The sequence below is a fragment of the Manacus candei genome, unplaced genomic scaffold (genome assembly GCF_025592945.1).
Source record: "Manacus candei isolate 608988 ecotype Guabito, Panama unplaced genomic scaffold, ASM2559294v1 h1tg000046l, whole genome shotgun sequence".
Taxonomy (NCBI): domain Eukaryota; kingdom Metazoa; phylum Chordata; class Aves; order Passeriformes; family Pipridae; genus Manacus; species Manacus candei.
Window position 1 is genome coordinate 5,642,000 of NW_026138094.1, and position 16,374 is coordinate 5,658,373.

Sequence of the window (16,374 nt, forward strand, 5' to 3'; positions counted from 1 at the left end):
CCTTCTGCAGGATCATACCTGGCTGTAATAGCTGTCTTGTAATTTTTTCCAGTAGCTGACCTTAACCATTGGCAGAGGCAGCCCATGAGCTCACTGGTTTGCTTCTGCAGCAGCATGACAGCCTTTAACATATGTCTGTTCCTGCACAGAAATGGACGGCTGCCTAGTAAGAGAAGAAAGGTGGCAATTGGCTTTTAATTTGGGTCACTTCAAGCACAGGGTTATTTCTCAAATCTTTGATTTACAATACTGGCCTCACATGAGGAAAAAATAATCAAAAGCAGATGAATCATAAAAACAATGCACAAGCTGGCTGCACCTTCCTTTTCTGTGCAATGAATATCCATCTGATTACTCTGATTTCCTCAGGAATACATGTTGGTCAATTAACAGCCTATTTTTTTTTTTGTTACGGACTAATGGCAAATATTTATAATCAGGCCGTGCTGTATAACCACAAATGGCCATTAGTCACAGGTTATTGTGCCTCACCAACGATTAGGTGAGAGAAAAGCACTTCCAGTATTAATGCTGCATGTGAGAATTGATTTCTGTGAAAGCTTGTGCATGCAGCTCTGACATTCAGTCTCTGTCACCGTTAGCGCGGGTGAAATACTGACTCCATCGAAGGAGGTGGCAGAGCTGCATGGGGCCAGGCCTTCACCCTCAATCACTCAGACGTTCCCTGAAAGCAAATGCTAAGGAGGGGTGAGCAAGGCCAAAGCAAAATGGGCAGCACATCTACAGGAAAGCATTTGCTGCAACAGGATGCAGCCCCAACATCATCTCTGGCCACGTGTGTTTGGTCAAGGCTTCAGGGTAACAAAAATGCCTCTGCAGGAATGGCCTGCTGTTTCTGGTGGCTGGAGAGTTTTCCAGCAGGTACTGCCATGGAAGCTGAACTGGCTTGCTTAGGCCAGCTGATGTTTTGTGTGTGAAGTCCTCTTGCCATCTCTGGACCACGGTGTGTGTGGCTGTAACTCTGCTTTTAAATTCACTAGAAAAGCTCAACTGGGACATAAGGTGCCAAACACAAAGCTCCCAGGCACGAGAGAAAAGCCTTATAAAGGTACCACAGAGCTCATTGAAACTGCTGCAGGGGGCTGCTGGTGCTAACAGAAGGAGAAGAAAGTGTTTTGTGGTGTTTGTTTCACTTCTATTGGTAGGCATATCAAGATATCAAAATGACAGAATCATTGAGGTTGGAAGGGACCTCTGGAGATCATCTGGTTCAAGACCCCTGTTCAAGCAGGGCCACCTGGACCTACTCATTCAGGAAATCACTGATCTGACCCTGGACTGAATGACAGTAAAAATGATTACTCACCCTTAAAACCCTTTCTAGGAGAACTTTCAGATTAAGCAGGTCTTCTTGCATAAAGGTGAAGTCCTCCTTCTACCCGGGCTGAGGGGAGTTTGAATATTCTATTTTTATCGCAGCACTTACTTCTCTTTGACAAGCATAGAGTGCACATCTCAAATAGTCCTTCACTGCTCAGATCCCAGAGGATATCTGCCGATCCTAATGCACAACGTACCACTCTCCATGCGAGTCTTTCATCTGAAGTGACATCATGATCAAAGGTGAGGTTATCCTGAGTGCAACACACTGTGAGAAAGTCATGTGATGTTTCAGAGCTGCTTCATTACTAGGACGAATAGCTCAGAAAGCACTTGAAAATGACATTTTACTACACATGATATGTCCCATACTACAAGCATTCCTTGCTAGTTCCTGCTGCTTCAGTTAAACTGCAGTAGTTGGTAAAAGACTGGATTTGCTCTTCCACAGGAACAAAACTCCAGGTAGAATTTCTCCCCATATTCTGAGGGAGGGAATATGTCTCAAATGCCTCTAACTACAGAAGATATTCCAGGCCAGGAGGGACAAAATATCACATAAGACACAAAGCAAGATCAGTTGCCAAAAATATACTTTTTGTCACATTTCAGAAGAAAACCATTTAGAAACCTGTCACCTCAATTTGATGGCAGGAGGGAGGAGAAAAAGTTTGCCCTGAAACTGGCTGACAGAATGGACAGCTTTATGATGTTGGCTTCCAATAAAAATCCTGCACAAATACCACCCAGCTAATAGTGTCAGCACTTTCTATCTAAATCCAGTACTGGACTTTTTACACTCCTCCTTGTGTTCTCTGAAACATAGTTTAACTTATTCTGCACAGAACAATAACTAACTTGTCACGAAGCTGCACTTCGGTATTTTAGTACTCATTTGTTTTTTCATAGTCCTTCCAACGAAGGCTTCTTCTCTCCTGAACTGCTGCTTCATAGGATGTTCCAGCCCCACTCCCCTTTGCTTCACATACAAAGTCAAATCAGGATCAGAGGAGCCCAGCTTCAAAATGTCAGACTGCACCTTTTTTATGCCACCCAGTCTCACCTCCAAGCTTGTCACACAACGAATGACAAGACAGAACCTTCTCCAGGATGATTCTCTATTAACTCCTTCCTATTGAGAATGGGCTTCTCCATCTCATCGATGTAACTTGGGTGTTGACATTTGTATTTCTGAGAATTTCCCCAAATCTCCATCAAACGCCCATAAGTAGCTTGTCCGTAACAGGGTCAAGTAGAGCAGTGGGATGACAGACCCACATCAAACCAGGAATCTGAAAGCAAGTCTGGAAAACCAACAGAAACCAGCAGAAGATACATGTGTAAATGCCACTCATGCCTTTGAAAATCCCCTCAGCTGTTAGGCCTATTTAATCCTCGCTCTCTGTTCAGACTAACAAAGATGCCAGCTCTGATGTGCAACATTCACTCTGTAGACATGGGGAAGAACCATGGCACCTCTGGACAGCAGACCAAATCCCCTAATACCAGCTCAAAGAAGCTACAGACACCAGTCAGCTAATGCCTCCTGATGACAAAAGGATTTCAGCCAATAACCACAGACCTACGAATTCCCCATACCTTATTTAAGTATTTCTGAACTATCCAAAGGTACAGAATGTGTCTCCATTTTGGGGGTTACTTTCCTTGCTGGGTTCCTTTGCTGTTATGGCTGTTGTTTTAAAATAAAGCAGTTCTGCAATACTAATAAATCTGTGTGGATATTTTTCCCCGAAGATTATTACAAACGTTGACATTAAATGTACTAGCCTGAACTCAGTTTCTGTCTGATTTAATAAATTCATGCCAGCCAACCAGCAATTTTTTTTTTCATTAACCCTGGAGGTTAAATGGAAGTTTACTAAAATAAGAATATGTTAAATGAATAATTTCTCTTGGCTTCTTTCAGGAAGTCTCTCTCTTACCCCAATAATCAGTTCAGCTGCAAAGAGATCAATAAGGTCTTTCAATTCAATGAGTAGAAGGCATACATTAAAAAGTTGGTAACAAACCTGATAGACTGGAGAAGATATTACAGCCTATTATGGGTTTTTTTGACACTAAATCTATCTGCTAAAAATTCTCGAGAAAAGGTTACTGCCCATACACTAATATTGCCAAATGGCATAATTTGTTAGTGTTGCTTGAGAAGATTTCCTGGCATTTATCCACAAACACAAGTCTTGTCTGTTAAATACTCATTACAGGAGAAAGCAGACTTTTAATCCTGAAACAAAATAGCTTTAGAAGTCAACCATTCTTGGGCCTTCCCATAAATGGGCACACCAGGTTATCCTTCCCAAGACCACAAAATCCCAGTTGAGAATCCTCCCTTTCCCCATTAAGGAGACTCCCAACCTAATGGCTCACCAGGTACGGTGTGTGCAGTCCCAGATACACTGCACACACCTCCTTGCCACTTTTATTAGGAACCTGTCTCTTCATAGCAACTGTGTTTTGCTCACCCTGGCAGTGGTCACTCAAGACAGCTCAGCACAGGTTCTGCTTGTGAGCAAAGATTAAATTCACAGTGATTTAGTGTCAGTCTCACTGAAGGACATGGAACAGTATAAAACCCTCCAGTTACATGTTACATTCTCTTTTTGGCTGTAATTATACTAATAGTTTCAGATCATTAAATAGAGCCATCATCACACTTCTATCAATCTCTTAAGCTAAACTTGCAGACTCAAAAGGAAAAGGAGTGAGTTTTCAAGGGAGTTGAACTGCAATGAGAACTCTGACAGCGCCCATAGCAGTGCAGAGGAGCTGTGCACTCCCAGCAGAGCAGTCAGTGTGTTTACATCCAGCACAGGAGGCAGAGCTAATGTGTTAGGAGAATTTCATGCTGCAGAATCCTCTCTGTGGATTTAAACCCTTAGAGAGACAAAAATCTTGGTTTATTCCCATGATATTTCAGTAGAACAGAAATCACCTGGCAGATTACTTCTGGTTGTTTGGCAGGGCTCTGCCAATAGTGGTTCAGGTCTCGTCCCAGTCCTGAGTTTTCCTCAGTGGCACCATTTTGTTCTTGTTAAGTAAACAAGACTAGCACTCAAAAAAGTGCTCAAAGTAAAGCGCTTTATGTTAGGTGCCTGACTGAAATAAGCATTTCAATTAGATTCATTAAGTAAGTTATTACTTGTTAATTGAATAGCAACAGACTGCTAAGGATCACTTATTGAGGTCTAATAAGTATGTAAGAGTGAAATCTACTCTTCATGTAATTCCATCAGCAATAAACTAGTGTAATTAGCTTCTTACTAACAAACTTAAATTGTGGGGAATGTTGAGGCAGATAATTGGCACTTAGGAAGATACCTATAGTTAGTTAGTGCAGTATCAATTAACATACTTATGAAATGTCAGTTTAAACTCTGAAAAGATAATTGATACCAATGGGCTTGGGTTACTTAGTTAAAATCTATTTAAGTACTTAAACTTTCATATTCGAAAAGAAATTAAAACAAGTCTTCTCATTGTTCTTTTAAAAAAATTATTATATATGCCTCATTTCCAGGTGTACAACCTATGAATTACCTGCAATAACCACAGTAAGGACTCTGGGGTGCTGGCTATGCACACTGACACTTGTGGGTGGTTCCAGGACCCGTTTGCCCAGGTTGCTGTCTGCTCAGGACCCTGTTTGCCTCTGACCCCTTACTCCCTCACAACGTCTGCAGGTTATTTAGCAACTTATTTTCACAAAATTGTGCTTTCAAAGGCATGATAGTCGTCTGGGGACCAGCTAATCCCTACTCCTTGCACTTCAGCAGATTCAACCACCACAGGACCTCACCCCATTTCCAGTTTGATTAAATTAAGGTTCATACCTTATGACTGTGAAGTCTCATTTTATACACAGGGAATCTGATGCACCAAAGCAGTAACTTTAGTCCAAAGATGACACAGAAAGATCAGATTAGCTTTGGAATCAATACCGTCCCCAGGAGCTAGTGCATATGACACCTTTATATGCCATTTGGTCCAACCAATCAGCCAACCTGAGCTGATGGAACAAGGGAAATGTAGTAATTGTCTGGTCAGGGCAAGCAGCAACAGAACCAACCTTCATGCCTCTAGTCCTGTGATCTTATCACAGCCCATCTCTTCCTCCAAGTATTCTCCAGATGTTCTGGAAAGTCTCTGCCTCCCTGTTAGAAATGAGAATCGCTCTGCTCTCTCTTTGACTCAGTGTGCAGTTTGGCCAAAGGAAATGAAGCATTTTGCAATGGCACAGAGTATTTGGAGGACTTCTGTTTGTATGCAAAGCCTGAGCCTTCACACCCAATGGAGGCCTTGGGAGGAAGGTAAGAAACACTTCAGCGAGCAAGGGCAACTCCTGGTGGCAGAGGGGTTGGACTGGAGCTTCAGTGAAGGTGTCTGCCTGCAGGGAAGGGGGGGCAGGGTCATGGAGGTGGGATGATACCAGGGCAGAAGCCAGGCAGGAGAACTGAAGGACAACAGGCAAGAGTTCCCAGCTGGACACACCAGGGTGTGGGTGAAGGGAAGGGGAATACAGGGCTGGGGTCTGAGCCTGGATGAGAAGGACAGGAGGGCCAGGAAGCAGGAGGCTATTGGCAAGGGTAGTACTTGCCATTTTAAGGGTATCTGTGCAAACCAATTTTAGAAACTTCTATTTTAAACCAGGTTCACCCCTCCCCCTCCCCCCCCCGAACACACACTGATCCATCATCTATTTAAAAAAATTGTCAGCATATCCCTGTCAGCTAGGAGTATGATTTTTTTTCAGCTATGCTAGCAAAAGCCCTAACGTAGACACAGCTATAATATGAACAAAAGGGGGAAAAAAGTTTCTTTTTGCCAATACAGCTTCTTTTGCTCAGGCAACTGATATGAGCTATATTTTTGCAGGTTTTTTTCCTAGTGTAAGCTTCTGCACTCTGAATGATTGCACTGTCAGTGCAGTTCTGCACTAGGTTCAAAAAAGATGTCCAGAAGACCTTAAATTGTGTTGAGGAAAGGACAGCACCCAGCACTGTGAAATCCTGTCAGTGCCTGGAACTGGTAGTTATGGATGCAATAAAAATACAAAATAATAATTAATTCCAAGCCCAGCATTCCCAAGTTCCAGAGTAATGGTAGCCAAATTTTTCTCACTTCCCCAACCTTTTTAAGCAGCAGCTTCAACCCACTGCAGCATTGCAGGTAATCAATGCCTTCTCAGAGTAAATCATATCCCAAAACATAGAGCTGGCTCAGTGTCCAGAAGCTGAGAAGGACTTTTCTGTATGAATGGAACAAACTTAAGCATCTAGGGGGAAAGGCAATCTCAAATTATAAATAATGCAGGGACTCCAACATACCTTTTAAAGCTTCAGTCCCCTTATAATTTAATGTTTGAAATGGTATGCTATTCCTTTGAAAGCCTTTTCTCTCTCCACTGCTGATGATGGTCCATCTTCCTAGACACTTGAATAATGTCTCTCTTCCTCTTGTAACATCTTCTTTGACTACTCCTCATGCATAGTAATGCTAATAATCTTGCAGTTTTCAGTGACATTTTTCTTCCTTTAAATGAAAGCCTGGTTTTATGTAGGGCTGTTTTGCTCAGTACTTTGTCTCCTGCACGGCCCCTTCACCGCACAGGGTACCTGTATACATACAAATGTCTATTTACTGCTGCCCATTATGAGCTGTTCATGTTCCATTTAGCAACATGAAGGAGAATCAGACTAATTAATTACCTATATTGTATAAATTGTAGCAAAGCAAAAATGATACAGTCCAGATTAGCTTGCTATTATATTGAATATTGTAAAAATATATATGTAAGCATAATCCCTCCCAAAAGAACTTATACCATCATTAACTAGGGACCTTTTGCATGTGAAATGGACTTGATATCCAACAAATTATGCAGTGGATAATACCATGTGCAGTCATGTAGAAGGGTATATTTTATACTACCTGATCACCACAGAGTTTTACAGTTTTTTCCTCAAGAAGATGAATTCAGATTCTATCACTTCCTAAATGTAATAACACAAATATGGACAATAGATAAGTATTAAGCTCATTTGTCAAGGGAAACCAGGCAATTCACCTGAGGTCATGAAGCAAGAAAGGACAAGAAAAGCAAATAGAATCCAAAATTTAACTGTTAGTCCAGTCCTGTAACTGGTAGGGACCACATTAATGTGTTTTGTGCTTCTAAGTTATTTTTAAGCACCTTCTCAGTCATCATTAAATGTTAAAAGGATCTTGTATCTTTTGGAAAGGGTGCAGTTGAAGATCCTGGCTATTTCCAAAGCTTCCTGAAATAGAAATCCTCACGTGTAAATGGCCAGTATAGAATTTCAAATGCATTTTATATAAATAATTCTGGTAGGAAACCTGGACTAAAACCATTCTAATGACTTTGATACAAGTGCACAGTTGGTCTATGAACTTGCAGCCACTGCAAAGAGTAATCACATTAATCTGAACACTATTCCAATGGCAGCTGACAAAGAAATGAACACCAAACTAGTCAGCTCTGTCCTCTCCTGCTTATTTAACCAGTGCTCCTGCTGCATTTAATATTATCACTATAAAATCCAGAGAAAGCCCTTCTCCTTAGATACGGTCTTGAAACAAGGTCCTACGCTGCATTCTCAGAAACAGACACACACTATTAAAACATAAGAAGCAAATTATAAGCAAGAGCTCAGTATAAAGGTGAAACCTGCAGACACCTTCAGAACACTGAACATGATTACAGCAAGTGCCATCATTCGCTTTCCCTTTGAATTGATGTTAACAAGTAAAGCATTTTACTTGTCTTTGTTTACCAGGAGAACATAAATACTGCATAAACTACATCATCTTGCCAACTGAGCTTTGTCTGCAGGATGGCAGCTTGTTCTAACTCTGTTTATACTTTCAAAGAGTTGAAAGCTCAGTGGTTGAGCAGGAACAATGTGGGATGCTATATACATGTGAAATGCGTTTTTCATTAAATAAGTACTTGAGAAACCCTTAAATGCCTCAGCTAGAGATTGCCCAAAGCTCTACACTGCTCAGCAGGATCTATGTCCAACAAGTATTTCGTGAAACACCTGAAGTGGGAGCCTAGATCCTAGTCAAAACAGAGGTTTCCTAAGGAATTTAGAGTCCTAGGAAGAAGATCACGAAAGCACTTAGGTCTTTCTGAGGCGCCAAAGCACTGCTAGACAATCCAGCATGCCCTGCCTAGGCCTTCTATGTGGTCTGGCTTCCCTAATTTTGTCCATAGAAGCCCCTCTTGCTCATGTGCCAAGTGGCTGCTCAGAGCTCTGCAGAATCCCTTCAAGAGCCGTCTGTCCCTTACCTTGGTGCACTAACACCAAACCTCTTAGTGCTGGGGTCCTGGTGGAGCCTTCCTGTCCCAGGTTTACCACACTCCAGGAAATACAGCATTGCAGAGCAGTGCTGTGTGAATTCAAACAGCGCCTGAGAGCTTCACAGGGCCACACAGCTACTTTGGGGTAATTTCATAAACAAAAACTTCAAGCTGGCTCTGAATGCCAGCTCAGCTACAGCACCAAGTGGGCTCCTCGTGGATATTCTTGCAGAGCAAACATTGAGTGATGTCAGGGGAAGTATCTTGCAGTGCTATTTCATGGGAATAGAAAGAAGTCCTGTCCTGAACCTCCCAGCAGGAAAGTGTAGGGACTTTGGCCAATTCAGCATGAGCTGATCTAAACTTAACTGTTTCAATCTGCCTATGATGGGCTGGTTCTGCCTCCAGAGCTGCAAGCTGGCCAGAGACCTGTTGTTAGAACCTATGGATTGAGTGGAAGGTGGAACAGTTTCCACTGGTTTCATACAAAGTTGGAGCTGGGCTTATGAAAAAAATGACAGCATAATACCAGAATGTATCTTTCAGCCAACCCAAGGACAAAATGCTCTCGGCGCTTTTGCCTTGCTTGAATACTCCAGTTCTGATTTCCCATTTCATATGGAAGCAAAACAAAAAAAATTATATGCCTAAGCATGGCTACTCTAACACAAACTGGGCTGTGGTCCATGGACTACTGAATGAAAGATTAGCATCAAGCACCACCATGCAGTGTGTAACATCTGGAAAAAAGTTATAGAGCCATTTTCATTAATTTTTTGGAAGAGAAGAGAAAACCGTAAGTGGTAGAAGGTATAAGAGGAAATTCTAACAGATTGTACATCATCGGGGATTCTATTTCCAGCTGTGGCAAACCTGATAATAAAGCACACTATCACCTCGAAGTTCAAACATCAGCAGAAACAAGGCTCCCCCATAGAGAGCTTCCATCCAAGATGAGCTTTCAAAATGGCAGCTCCCCCACAGGTAAGAAGCAGTCTGGATGCTTTGGAGAAAGTCTGAAAACATTTAAAGGATCAAGGTATGGCCTTAAGTGAGATTTTTTTGTTTGTTTCTTTGAGGGAGGTTTTCTGGGGTTTCTGCATTAAATAAGAGAGTGAAGACACTTTACTTATAAGAATATCGTCGATAAGCACATATTCTTAGGAGAATAAAGTGAAGATGATTAGAAAGCAAAAACAAAGGAGGCAGGAGGGATTCTAGGGATAAAATGTTCTTGACTGGCTGTGGAGAAAAAAAAAAAATCAAGAGCTGCAAAACAGCAGCCCCTGTTATTTGCAAACACGTACCAAGGAGGCTGAGAATAGATCCAATGACAGCTGCAGCCTAATTGATAGGAGACTCGCCTAACAGGTTGTCAGACTGCTGCGTGGCTTCAGTCCAGGCCACGTTGCTGGAGGCACAATGTTAGAAATACTGACAAACGTTTACTAAAAATAAATAAAAAATATTCCAGGGCAAAGGGAAATATGGCTCCAAGTGACTACTTGCAAAATTGCGTTAGATCTCTAGGAAAGAGGAAAGTAAGCAGCAAAACGTGTGAGAGTCCCCCCAGGGCCTGCAGGACAGACACAGGCAGCCTGCCAAGGCTCTCCAGGATTGTGCTGCCTGTCAGGAGCATTGGCTCTGGGTATGCTGAGAGCAGATCTCCACAGAGGCAACAAAAATAACTACCAGATCAGCAAAGAGCATGATCAAGAGGGTTGACTAGCTGCAAAACAAAATTATATTAGCTGTACAGAGATGGAGTTGTTTAATGGTAGGAAGAAACCACAGGGGCAAGTCTTAGAACTCTTTTTTTACATACCAGGAAAAGGATATATGGCTTCCTTGGCCAGTGGGGATGGGAAGAACTGTGAGAGACTTGAATGTAGCTTAGGTACAGCCCTCAGCCCGTCCCATGCAACACACTCACAGCCAGTCACGTCTGGGAGTCTTTGAATGTATTCAGCTACGTGCTAGGACAGAAAGCTTAAAAGAATCCTTGGTCTTGAGCTCCCAAGTCAGCAATGCATCCAAGCAAGCTACAGAGCAGACAGGTGAGCAAGGAAAAACTAAAGCAGAGGGAGGGGAAAAAAAGTGAGAAGCCATATGGATGAAAGCCTGTTAAGACTGTGAAGGCTGCTCTCTTTGAAGGAGATCCAACCTTGGTAAAGCTGAGACTCTACGTGGGAGGGAAACAATCTTCTGAAGGTAACACCTAACACACTAAGAGGCACTTAGGGCAGGATTATTACTGTGCATGTGTGCACAGAGGGACATTGAGCCATGGGTACACAGTACTTCAGGATTTACTAGGACTATTAAACAGACAAGTAAAGTCAATGCCTGGAGAGAGCCCTTCCTCAGCAAGGGGAACAGAGCCGAAAAAGCCAGCACTGGCTGAGCAGGCTTCAGCTGCCCTCCATTTCTCCTCCTTGGTTTGAGTTAACTGCACTCAACACTTCTCCTTTAATCTCTGGTTAGTAGTGAAGATGATCAGCAAATTAATACATTCAGAATTCATTCCCAAAAAATGCCTCATTAATTTCTATAGAAAGGAATCTCAGAACAAGCACTTTTTTAATTGGTCGCACCTTGATATTCGTTTCTGTCCCCGAGAATTTCCAAAATGGTTCTGAAATATCTGTAAACAATATTATGCAGAACTAACCAAGTGATTTTATATCACGAATAAAATCATAAACCTCTCTGTCCTCGCATGCTGCAAAATAAAAGCAAAATGCACCAAGGAATCATTTGCTGCTCTCTCCTTTACGGAAAAGTGACATTAGGCCTTTATGATCCCTGAATTAAAACTCAGAGGGCACTGAGTTTTTCCACAGGAGCATACAGAGATATAACACAGGGCCACCATGAAAATTAATGGAGCAGCCACCTGGCTAACAACTCTCTAGGGTACGTTTCATACATGCTCCTCAGCACTTAGCAAATCCATGGGTAGCTAAGGAGAACAAGAAAATTACTCACAAGTGAGGGCAGTCTGGATGAGTGGAGTTCACCACAGCCAGGGGTGCTGCTACACGAGGGTGAGGCACAGTCAGAAATGGGTTTCAGAGGTAGATTTCTGCAGGAATCTGAAATCCCAGCCTGCTCATCACAACCTCCCCATGAAAAGCAAGTATTAGGAGACACTTCTTTAATAGGCGAGTTCCAGTATGGAAAACAGGGAATAACAAACAAGACATGCAGAGCAAGGATCATGGAAAGAAAAAGTTACAAAAAAAGGGAGCCAAAACTCTCAAGAGGCTTGTGCTGGGTGGATGCCTGTGTACATACAAATACCCAGTTTATGCAGACAGATCAGAAGACTTTCTGATAATTACAGGAAGAGGTAAGCCTATTTGCAGGCTTTACAACCAAGCACCTCTGGATTGTGCACATTCTGAGAGTATCATATTAAGAAAATTAAATCACACAAAACTCTGCTACAAATTCACAGCCTCAGATCTGGCTTAAAATATTAGTTACCCCATCTGCTACTAACTGTAATGAAAACCCAGTCCCTCAACTATAGGGAGTGTAAAGTCCTGGGGAAGGTTAGCCTTCTGGTTCATAAGGCCCAGTGCTCAATACATTTCAAGGTGCTGTGTGGGAGAAGAGACTGTAGACAGAACCACTATTTTTGTATTGTTTATTAAATTGGCTCCCTGAAGAGTATACTTGCATGACATTACTGCAAGAGTGGAATTACAGCTTGTGCTGGAAACCAAGCATCTCAGTTTTTCACACACAAATTTTTTGCCCCCTAATAAAAGTCCCTGACCCAGAGTGGGTGAAATCTAGAGGCATGATCCCCTTATTGACTTTTACAGAAACAAGATTGAGCTCTATAATCAGCTTTTATTTAAGGCAGACATGTTCTTTTGTACTGTGTTTTTGTAACTTCACTAGACCTTAGAAAGCATTAACCTGTTTTAGAATTCACAACAATACTCCTTAAATAGTGGACTCTCACCCCAGAGACTAGGGACGCTGCAACACTGACCTCCTGCATCCAGTGATTTTGATCACGAGTTTTTATCCCAGAACTGCAGGTCAGGTTTAGATCTCAGCTCAGTATATGAGCACATAGTGGGAGTGAGGAGTTATTTTCTAGGGCACATGAGTCAAATGCTCCATGCTGATAGAGAAAATGGTATGGTTACTGAATGTAAAGAAGTTGCTGCTTCTTTACAGCCAGCCTACTTCAGCAGAAACCTCTGTAGGAAATAATGTGGAATCACTTTCTTACTGAGCAAACCACTGAAAGATCTTGCTTATTGACAGGGAGCAGGAGATGCAAGATAGCAGAGCATGGGAATATGCAAATACGGTTTGGAGTTTTACAATAAAAACAACTTTCTGCTTTTAAATGGAGCAAACTGTACTTAGTCCATTTCCCCAGACAGCACAATCAGAATTTTTGAAGTGTTATAAATCATTCACAAGTTGCATCTGTGTCATCCTAAGAAGCCCATCTAGCCACAATGATCAAAATTCAGAAAAGGGCTATGCATGTCAGAAGGGAATCCAAAGCCCTCCACACCAAACTGCCCCAGTGAATGTCAGTAAAGATATGCACATTTTAAGTTGCATCCCTCACTGGACCAAAAATCCTGGTCAAAGGCTGCAGATATCTTCAGCCTGAAAGGGCACAGCCTGCTTCTGTATAGTTATTGGAACTTTCAAGCACTCCTCTGGGCTCCTGCTATGCTGCAACCAACCAGCATTTGATTCACCTTTCAGGTAAACAAAAGTAGTTCCTACTCTGCTCTCAATACTATGGTTTTTAATTATTTAATAACTCAATTTCAAGTGATTTGAGTTTCAGTTACCATTAATCGAGGCTGACAGACAGCAGGCATTGGGACCACAGGTTGACCACTTGTTGACCATTCCTGATGCTCTCCAACATAGCAACAGAATTGCTCGGGAACATCCTCTTTGCAATTTGAGAACTGCAATTACCAGCCGTGTCCCTTTAGCAGGGTCACACTTTCCTTCTGCTATGAGAGTAGAATTCATCTCTGTGGGATACTATCCAGGACAAGACTGTGTGAAGAACTCCCCAGAGCCACAGTGCCTCGCAGCCCCACTGTCCATGCCAAGCATATTTCTAGCATTAAAACCAAATCCCAGCACAGATGACAAGAGCAACAAAAAAACCAACTCCCTACTATAAAAATCCCACACAGCCCTCTGTAGTCCAAGTGACTGTTGTGGGGAGGTAATACATGACACAATTAACTGTTTGTGATCGGCAATGATTTCAAGCTGCTACTTGGAGGTACATGGAGGAAGGGCAAAAAAATTATATGGCAAAGCACTGCTGCCATATCCTACACCATCATTAGCACAACATTCTACCTTTGTCCTTTAGCATTTTTTTAGGATCAGTTCCTCAGGTTCTAGTAAAGCAAACAGACCACAAAACCAAGCCCAAATCAAGTCCTTACTCACTATCATAAACATTTCAAGGTGCACACACTCTCCTCCACCAAAGAGGAAGAAGCTCTGTACTAGCAAGGACACCAAGGCAAGAGCCTCCAATACAGTCCTGACTGCCACTGACTGCTCCCCAGCTAGCAAACCACGCTCTCTGTGTACCACTGCAATGGCCTCAAAGGCACTGGACAGTACTGGATCAGAGCCCTTCTTCATTCTTCTACAGTCCTCTATGCAATGATTAAAAGTTGTGTATTGTCCATCAATATTTTGGCACTAACTGTAGGGCTGGAGTCAAACAGCTTTTGTTTGGTTGCTGTTCACCACTCCCCAATTAGTGGTTTTGCTAATCATGCTAATAACAGCTGCTTTGTCAAGAAATATTTTTTAATCTCTGTCAATTCAAACAGACTTTGCTAATCCTCCAAGCCATGCGGAAGGCAGGTCACAACCATTTCAGGGGAACCTTTTATACTTAATGCTATCAGAAAGTAATGCTTTACCAGAATTGCTGGTATTGGAATTCTTACTGTTCAGAATATTCAGCTGGGGACCATCTTGCTCACAGGTTCTGCAGCATTAGAGATTACAGGTTGGTTGCAAGAGTTCAAGTGCACATAGGAAGATTAAGCATATGTGCCTATTAAGCATATTTTGTGCTTAATTAAGCAAATTATGTGCTAAACATAATTTGTACAACTTTGGTCTTAGGAGACACACCTAACAGCCCATTAATGAAAGAGTTGTCACTGTTATTATTCACTGAAAGCAAACACTGTGATAGGCTACAAAGGGAGATAAGATGTACTCCTTGCCCCAGTAAATTACAAAGATTCAATCACTTGGCTTCGCTGAAGAAGAAAAAGGGCCTCATGAAAAAGTGAGTGACACTTGCTGTAGACCATGCACAGAAAAGTTCAGTGGCAAAGAGATGCCTTGGGAAGTTGTAAGGCTGTGAAAAACAGAGATGCACAGCAATTATAACCAGTTAAGACTTAACCTGATGATAAGTACGAGGCATTGACAAAACAAGAAGCCTAAAACTGTAAGAAGACAGACAAGCCTTGGCAATCTGCCTGGTCCAGCTTCCTAGCTTTTAACTCCCACCCTTGTAAGCCTTTGTGGTGGCCCAGGTTGACTGACTTTGAGAAGAGTGCTCATGACTTAGGAGACATTAGATTCCAGATGAAGCATAGTAATAACCACAATCACCTAGTACCCAACAGGATCACCAGCTATTGCTTTTGCTTGGCCCTGTTTCGACAGGATCATCATATAAATGAACAGCACAGAGGGTTAGCAAAGGAAAGACAACCAAGAAATTGAGGTCTCTTCTGCATGACCTCAGCAACGTTCTCTGCCTTGTATGTGTTTCAGTCCCTCATTGGTAAACAAGGGCCAAGCAGAAGGAGAAAGTGCTGGGTGATAGCCCAGTAAGCAAACTGTTATTTTGAAGGTGTCCTGCAGGAGGAAGCATATTGTAATATACCCATTTTAACATACAAAGTTTAATTTTGCTTAAAATATCTATATTTTTCCGCTGCCTAGCATAACAATATGATTATGGATCACTGCTTTACCACATGGATATATTCCATTGTTCTACACTACAGCAGTAACTTAGTGTGTGTAGTATGACCATTACGACTATGTTTCCTAGAAAGATTCCCAAAGAACAAAAACCTGTTAATTATTGAAATTATTTTCTCCACCTGTGTCAGTTCACTTAATCCTACAATTCAGCAAGCTTTAATCCTTCTGCATATTTCCAATTCACCAATATCACCCTTTTAGCTACTGCATTTGCTCTTAATAGAAATTTTCCCTTGTGGTTCATTTATATTCAAGAGATTATTCAGGTCACCCAGTGCAAATATTTTTGGATCATTGGCAATGTCATTGTCCAGAATCATATTCACTCTATTTCCTCCATTCCCAGAGTGAATTTACCAGGTATGGGATGCTGAAAAAAACCACTCCTCATTCATCTCATATTTAACTGAAGAAGCAAAACAGAAAATAAATGAAGTCTGATTTGCATGAAATCAAGCATTCTGTATCCTACTGTTGAATAAGAACACAGACATTCCTTGAGTTCTTTCATGTCTACTTTTTATATTTAATTCATCTCCTTGTCACCTTCTGTTGAATTAAAGGAATGATACGGTAAGTTTTCATAACTTAATATTTGCCACCTTATCTGGCTATTAACCCCGCTCCAATAATACTGCCTTCCTTCTACCTGC

The 16,374-nt window shown here is 41.9% G+C and overlaps 1 long non-coding RNA gene across 2 annotated transcripts; it reads right to left on the reverse strand.

Moving 5' to 3' along the window:
* Positions 1–36: 36 nt before the first annotated feature.
* Positions 37–7,048, reverse strand: LOC127475378 (uncharacterized). 2 transcript variants are annotated; one of them, XR_007906185.1, is made up of 4 exons: positions 6,687–7,048; positions 2,405–2,645; positions 1,328–1,561; positions 37–163 (listed from the first exon to the last, which is right to left on the reverse strand). It is a non-coding gene; the product is annotated as an uncharacterized LOC127475378 (long non-coding RNA). The 2 variants fall into 2 exon arrangements; XR_007906184.1 differs by lacking the exon at positions 6,687–7,048 and having other exon boundaries at positions 2,405–2,954.
* Positions 7,049–16,374: the final 9,326 nt, after the last annotated feature.